Source organism: Ictidomys tridecemlineatus, chromosome 13, assembly GCF_052094955.1.
Source record: "Ictidomys tridecemlineatus isolate mIctTri1 chromosome 13, mIctTri1.hap1, whole genome shotgun sequence".
Taxonomy (NCBI): domain Eukaryota; kingdom Metazoa; phylum Chordata; class Mammalia; order Rodentia; family Sciuridae; genus Ictidomys; species Ictidomys tridecemlineatus.
The window spans coordinates 2,012,643-2,018,656 of NC_135489.1; positions in this window are offsets into that span (position 1 = coordinate 2,012,643).

Sequence of the window (6,014 nt, forward strand, 5' to 3'; positions counted from 1 at the left end):
GTGCTCAGAAGTGGCTCTTCCAAGGTGATGTCCATCACTGACAAGTTGGAGACCGTTCACGGCCAGCAGACCTCCCCTGAGAGGAGAGTCAGAAGAACTTTTCAGGCAAGAGAAAAGCCAGACCAGGGGGAACTTGCATGGGTGTGAACAAAAGGAGTTTTGGAGAATACATCAGAGAAGGCCAGTAAAATGCCCTGTTTTCTTTTCCTACGGGGTTTTTATTTGTGCTAGTTAGTTACACACGACAGCAGGATGCATTTTGATTCAGAGTGCACCACGGAGCCCACTTTCCATTTCTCCGGATGTGTGGTGCATCACCACTGTGCCCAGCAGTGGCCACGTCGTTATACCGCGACCTGTTTCATCCCCGTACCCCCCACTGCCCCTCCCACCTGGTCCCCTTCCTCTGACCCACCAGGTGGTCTTCTGCTCCACAAGGTGCCTTGCTGTCCTCCTGTCCCCACAGCTCCCACACCTGAGAGAAAGCTCCGGGCCCTTGGCTATCTAGGGCGGTTTGATCCCGGCACAATGACCCCAAGTCCCAACCACCTTCCTCAAACGACAGAGTGTGCCCCTCTTTACGGCTAAATAAAGCTCCCCTGTGCTATGGGCCACCTCTCCTGGACCCACTCATCTGCTGATGGGCACTGGGGCTGTCCGCAGCTCCCTGAGTGGAGAGAGCTGCTGTGGACCTGGTGTGCCCGGTCACTGCAGGAGCTGCTCTAACTCTCCAGGTGAGTGCCAAGGAGTAGGACAGGTGTCCTGGGCAGGCTCCACGCCCCGCCTCACGAGGAGCCTCCACACTGATCTCCATGTGGTTGTGGTGACTCACAGCCCCACGTTCAGTGTGGAAGTTCCTTTTCCCCACCAACACTTATTACCACGCGGGTCCTTGACGGCTGCCCTTCTGGCTGTGGGGGTAAAATCTCAGTGTGGTGGATGTGTGTCCCTTGATTGTTAGAGATGTCGACCCGTTTTTCTTGCATTTGTTGGTCATCTGTTTGTCTTCTTTTGAAAAATGTCTATTCAGTTCATTTGACCATTTATTAATTGTGTTATTTGGGTTTTATTGTTTTCTTTTCTTTCTTTTTGGTGTTAAGCTCTGTGAGTTCTTCATGTATGCTGCATATTCATCATCTGTCAAAGAGTAGCTGACAAAGATGGCCCACCACTCTGTAGGCCCTCTCTTCACGTTCTTCACCATTTCCTTTGCTGCTCAGAAGCTTTTAAATTTGATTCCATCCTACTTATTAATTCTTGTTTTACTCCTTGAACTTTAGGGGCCTATTGAAAAAGTCAAGGTCTGGGCTTGTATATTGCAGTGTTGACCTTGCTTTTTCCTCTTGCAGTTGCAAAGTTTCTGGTCTAATTCCTAGGCCCGTGACCCACTGTGAGTTGACTTTTGTGCAGGGTCAGAGATGGCAATCTAGCCCCTCGATGTGTGCTTACCCACTTTTCCCAGTGCCATTTGCTGCAAAGGCTGGTATTTCCCTGATGTGGGTTTGGGCACTTGGTCAAGGATCAGGTGACCGTGTGGGTGGTCTCTGTGTCTCTGAGCTGTAGCGCTGGTCTGTGTCTGTGTTTATATCTGGTCTGTGAGACCTCCTGCATTGCTCTGCTTTGGCTATTTGGGTCTTTCGTTGTTTCAACATTAATTTTAGGACTATTTTTTTCCTAGTTCTGTGAAGAATGTCATTGGTGTTATCTTATTTTTAACTAGTCCAAAACTAGTTAAGGCCATAGAAATAGCAACAGGTGATGATAACACGTAGATGGCAAGATCAATGACATCATGGGGTGGAGGGGAAGGAGCACAGGGCAGACGGCAGGCAGCGTGGAGACAGATGGCAGGCCCACACCACCTCTCCACCCAGCAGTAAGAACCGGTAACCAGCAGGGGGAAGAAACAGAGCCTACAACGTGCCCAGTGAGAGCTGAAGACAGAGGGTCCAGGGAACGACAGCAGAGAGGCAGCAAACTGAAAGGCTGTGAGGCGGCAGGTTTCACCCAGGACCGAGGACCCTCTGGGCAGACCCGCTAAGGGAAACGACCGAGCTGGCGGGTTAGATGAAGGGGCAGCACTGAGCTCGGTGGCCCGTGGAAGACACGGCCAGGTTGGATGCAGGACGCGATGCCCTGCTGGTGGCCCTGCGAGGAGAGGCGGAGCAGCTGTGTGAGGGTCCAGCCTCAGAACCGGTGGGTGACGGGGGTGAAGGGGACCACGGGCTTTCCAGCCCTGACACCCGGTCGCTCTTTTCCCAGGTTCATGCAGGACAGCATGGTGGACAGCAGCAATCTGCAGTGCACAACCCCTCCAGCTGACCATCTTGCTCAGTTCTTCTTTCAACACAGAGCTTGTGCACACGGAGAAGATGGCACGGGAGGGACTGTGGGCAGGGTTCCTGGTGTGCGAGGCCCTGGGAGAGTGAGAGGGGGCTGTGGCCATCACAGAAGTCTTCTGCAGGGTTTCCAGACCTTGTTTTCATCTCTGGAGAAATGGAGAAACCTCTGTGCAGGAACCGTCTGAAAGCACGGAACGTCCCCTTGAGGGATGATTCCCTCCGGACTCTCGAAGGGAGGAAAAGGCAGGAGGGTCGACTGGAGTGCACCGGGGCTGGGTGTGCCGCACGGTGGTATTCCCAGCGCCTCGCCCGGTGTGCCCAGCTGACTGTGAGCTCACTATCCACAGGACCCTGAGAGGCCACGTGGCAGCCCTCAGGGAAAACAAAGGCAGCACCGTGCCCACTTCTGCTGTGAGCTTGCCCGTCGGAGGGTCTGTGCGTGGGCAGACATCCAGGCCATGCTCTGCCTGGAGGGAGGGAGAGCAAATCTCCCCCAAGAGTGAGGGACACACACAGGGAGGTGGGGAAGAGGTATTTAACTTTTAAAGGTGACACATACTTGAACTTGCGAGCTCAGGTGTGGTGAGATCAACAGCAGGGAACAGCGCGGTGCACCCGAGGCTTTGTCCTGAGTAGCACTTTCACTTGACAAATCACAGCATGTGCGTGTGTGGGTACAGTGTGACAGTCAGACGCAGAGTCACAGGGACACTGAGCCAGGTGAATGAAACATCCACACGTCACTGTTTACGGTGAGACCTTTGACTTGCTGTTGGTGATTTGGGAACCGTGTCGCGTTTCACTGGCTGCAGTCCCCTGCTGGCTGATGGATGGCAAACCCAGCCTCCTGTGTCTCTGAAGCTGGGCTCCCTTTGATCAACAGCTCCACATCCCTCTCCCACAAATGGCTTCCATCCCGCTCGACTGTCACTCCTCTCTGCTTCCAAGAAGTCCACTGTCTTAGACTGCAGACGGCAGGATGGATGAGATCAGGCCAGTTCCTCTCTGAGCCTGTTTGGTCCAATTAGCATAATGCTCTCCAGATTCACCCGCGTCATTGCAAACGGGACCTCTCCCTGTCTGAAGCTTCAGCCGTGCTAGACAGGGAGGCCTCTCCCCCACTGAGGGGCACCCTGTCCCCCACTGATGGTCCCCAGGTTGTTTTCATATCTTGGCTCCTGTGCACAGGGCTGCTGGAGAGCTGGAGTGAGATGGCCTCTGTCTACTTCGGCTCCTGGAAGCAGGACGACGGGATTATACATAAGTATGGGTTTTCCTTTTTTCCAGGAGCCTCCCCCCATTTTCCTCCATGTCTGTGCTAAGTTGAGTTCTCACCAGCAACAAACCAGGGCTGCCTTCTCTCCAGCTCCTCACCGACCTGCTCCCTGGTCATTCTGACATCACCCATGCCAACAGGTACACAGTGACATCTCACTGCGGTGCCAGCTCTCATTCCCCCGTGGGCCACGACGCTGGGCAACCTTTCAGGTGCCTGTTGGCCCTTTAATGTCTTGTTTGGGGTGAAAGTCTTCCCAGGCCTTGGCCCGTGTTCAACTCAGACACCTGTCTCTTGTGTTTGTGGAGGCCCTTGGGTATTGGACATGACCTGTCTCAGATGTGAGGTTCATAACACTGTCCCCCGTCCCGTGGGCTGACTCCACTGTGGGGATTGCTTCCACAGTGCTCTCCAGGCCTTCGGTTGATGCCACTCCATAGCCACAGCACAGGAGCAAAGAGGAAGAATCATGCTCTCTGACCTTAAAACACATTCTAGAGCTGCAATGATCAAAACCACAAGACATCTCAGAAACACACACACGGTGGCCCAGGGGACAGGACAGGAGACCCAGCGTCACACTGCATGGTAGGTGACTCATTGGTGACCAAGGGGAAGGGGCCGTCTGCTCAGTAAATGGTGCTGGAGAATCTGCACCTCCCCGTGCAAAGGAGAGAAGCAGGACCCTGTGTCGCACCAGGTACAAAACCCAGGGAAAGAGGAAGACTGAAGCCTGAGGCCTGGAGCTGTAAGGCGACTCGGAAACACGGCACAGCTCCCGACCTGGGCCTGGACGGCCACGTCACATGTGCCTCTGGAGGCACAGAGGAGGAAAGCCCGCCAGGTTGGAACCACAGCAGGTCAGAAGCAAAGGGCGTTTGATCTCTGCCTCGACCTTCCTCGTTGGAGCTGCCCACTGCTGTGTCCATCCTGGTGGAAAAGTTAGCAGTAACGGAATGGACAGTCCAGCTGAGAGCTGGGACTGAAATGCAGAAAGCCAGTCTAACTCACGTCACAGAGACTGTTGCGATTCAGTGAAGTGGGTGACACATTTCTCATAACTAAGTCGTTTCCTCTGGAAAGGTTCAAAGTCTGCAGATCTGATCTGCAGCCCTCCAGGCCTTTGAAGGCCCTGGTCAGTGAAGCAGCTGTGGAGGCAGAACAGGCTGAGCACCGGGACCCACCGCCACCTGCAGATGGTGGGGCCAGGTCTCCTGCAGGGGAGGAGAGGTAGCCCTTACCCCAGGCACACTCGTGTGCACTATCAGGAACCACACTCGTGTGCACTATCAGGCTGTGAGGTCTCTGCCTGTTCTCACACTCTGTCCCCAGCGAGGAACCACGGAGCATGTGTGGGATGAACTGAGCTGGACAGGAGAGCGGCTGCCCACGCTCAGACACCTCCCGGCAGGCACCCTGAACTCCGCTGTCGTGGGTGGACTAGGCGTTGGTGACATGCCCAGAGCTACCTGCAGTCGTGCACGTGAGTCATGTGTGCCAGTGAGCACCCGTGTCTGGAGGAGGGAGGCGGGGAGACGAATGGGTCCTCCACCCTCCCCAAGGTAGAACCTTCTGGAAGAGGCTTGCCAAACCTCTTTCTGAGTGAGATCACGGCTCCTACCCAGGAGGCCAGAGCAGGGTCGGGCCAGGTCTTCCTCAGGCCAGCTTCCCACCTGCTGCCTCTGCAGCCAGCCGAAGACGTCCTGTGCAGGTGGCTACAGCTGAAGCCTCGCCGCAGCCAGGAGGAGAGGAAACGTATTACATCTTAGAGGCTGAACTAGGAAGTCGACACCCGGTAGGAAGGAAAGATCTATAAATAACAACACAGAGCGCCCCGCAACTCCAACCGTCCCCCTAGAGGGGACCAACATGCCGTAAGAAAGGCTGCATCAATCACAAGAGGCCAGAAGGGCCAGGCATGGTGACACACACCTGCAGACCCAGCCACTCCGCAGGCTGAGGAGTGGCCTGGGTCCAGCAGTTGGACCAGCCTGGGCAACATGCCAGACCCCCAGTCGGTGGGTGAGCAGACGGGGGACAGTGGATGGCCATGTTGGAGCTGGTTGGGAGCACCAGGTCAGGTGGGGATTAGCAACACTGCACTGTGCGTTCCAAAGCCAGGGGAGAGGATGGTGGACACTCGCATGCCAAGAATTGAGACATGTTGGAGGCCACAGGTGTGTTAGGGACCTGACTCACCGCGGCTCAGTCCACACGCGTCAGAACACCATGCTGCACCCAAGCGCGAGCTCCCCAGGGTGTCTGTCTTCACAGGCCGGGCTCCAGGCGGGGGGCCTGGGGACCCACGTATTTTCCGGAGCTGAGGAAGCCAGGAGAGTACTTTGCCGTGGCCAGCCCAGCCCCCGGGACGAAGCCATTCTTACCACACTTGGGGT